Below are 2,197 nucleotides of genomic sequence, written 5' to 3' on the forward strand. Positions count from 1 at the left end.
GGATTGGTAAAGATCTTTTCCCAATTTGCTGGTTGCTGTTTTGTCCTATTGACAGTGTCTTTTGCCTTTCAGAAACTTTGTAATTTTATGAGATCCCATTTGTCAGTTCTTGATCTTAGAGCATAAGATATTGGTGTTGCTTTTCTGGTGTTTTGGGGTATCCAAGATTTCTGGTAGTGGGGGTACTAGGTTCCGATGCTGCCAAGTAATCTTGATTTCTGTTGGCAAGATTCTTGCTTTTGCCTTTACCCATCTGTTGATCTCTGGTGTTAGATATTCTTGCTGTCTTTGGCTAGAGCTTGTTCCTCCTGTAGATCTGTAAGCCTGTGTCAGCACTTCTGGGAGATCAGCTCTCCTCTGGTAAGTCCAGTGTGCAGAGGGCTGTGGATCAGTCTTCCCTCCTGAGTCCTGGGGTCAGAGCACACCCTGGAGACAAGCTTTCTGCTTTAGGGGAAAGGAGCAGAGAGGGTGTGGATCCGTTGTCCCTCCTAGGTGTAGAAGGAGGTAGAAAGGATCGTATTCCAGCTGTCCTGCCACTTCTGTGGTCTGTGCTTCCTGGTTGATAATGCCTTAGAAAGTCAACTGAGAGCAAATGGAGATCTCAACTGAGTCCTGGGGTCAGAGCACTCCCTGGAGACAAGCTCTCTGCTTGAAGGAAAGGGGCAGAGATCCATATCATTCATTGTAAACTGTCTTGATGTTCATATTATTTCCATCTTCATCCATCCCTGAAAATTTTAGGTTGCATTTCACTTTGCAATTTATTAGCCTGATTTCATCATTTGATAACTTGAAGCAGTTTATAAATCATGAAACACTCCCTAGTAAACTTTTCAAATATTTTTGGAATAAGCTTACTTCTTGGAAACTAGATTCAACTTCTCTTTGCTGAAGCTATCTGCCATTCCCTGTTCCCTATGGTTCGCTAACCAATTCTTGATTATTTCTCCAGACCAGTTTATATCTCATATCCTGTTAATAGCTTTCATGATGAATACAGGTCACCGTCACAGCTCTGTGTCTGAAATCTATATTTACTTGGATAAAATTGAGAAACATTTCTTGTAATTCTAAGTATACTTTGAAAAGTTTTTAATATCTTTTCTCTTTAAGTTTTTTGAAATGTTGAAAATCTCCACTGGCTTTTCAAGGTGTATCCATGTATATGTGTTTGTGTTTATTAAACCTATGGAAATAGAAAGTATTTGCTTGTAAATATTTGTTGAAAGATCCTCAAGGCATTTTCCCTAACAAATTATTAATATACAATCTGGAGTTTCAACATTATCTATTTATCATTCTCTTGTATGCTTTATAAATTCACAAAAGACAAAATGTGAAAGATACACATTAGTTACTAGGATAATGGTTGACATTGAACTTAGAAAATTTATTTATGTTTAGGTTGTCTATGAAAGTAGAATAATTTTCTTACAGTATTTATAGCTTGGTTCTTCATGTGCCTTCAAAGAGTGTGAGAGTTTTGCATATGTCAGCAAGCATCACTGTAGTTGTGTAGGAAATAATTTCCCTGAGTGTCCTTTGGTGTGTTAGTTCTATGAAGCTTTGAAACACGCTGAAAAATTACTCTTAGAATGCATGAGACATAACAAAATGACAAATCTTCTGTTTCTAATGGCAAATACAGGCACTGAAAAATTCCAGAAAAGCTCAAAAACTTCATTTTGTAATTAACACTTTAACAGTGTATATCAATATTTTTATATTTCAAGTACAACTGTTAGTAACATATTCAGAAACATTTCATGCTACTTTTCCCCAGAAGGCAGGCAGGAACACAAGAAATATATATATACATTTTGTATATATATGGATACATATACGCATGAACATATAAATATATAGACACAGACATCATATACATGTACATATATATGTGCATCATATATATGTATTTACACTGCATAGGCATAAATATATACATTATATACAGATATACAGATATAAAACAAGTGGATAACACTTTTAGTAAATACAATGTTTGGCCTTTGTAGGCTTTAGTGTTTCAGTGAACCTACTCCCAGTTAGTTATTTGCATAACTGCTTTTGCATTAGTTTTTCTACTGTCTGTGACCTGGCACTGAGCACTTTCATCTTCTCAAATAGTCTCCTAACAAGCTTTTCACTTTTGTTTGATGATGGTTACAACCCGCCCCCAACATAAACCAGAATTTTC

This window comes from Mastomys coucha, unplaced genomic scaffold, assembly GCF_008632895.1.
Source record: "Mastomys coucha isolate ucsf_1 unplaced genomic scaffold, UCSF_Mcou_1 pScaffold1, whole genome shotgun sequence".
In the NCBI taxonomy this organism is placed as follows: domain Eukaryota; kingdom Metazoa; phylum Chordata; class Mammalia; order Rodentia; family Muridae; genus Mastomys; species Mastomys coucha.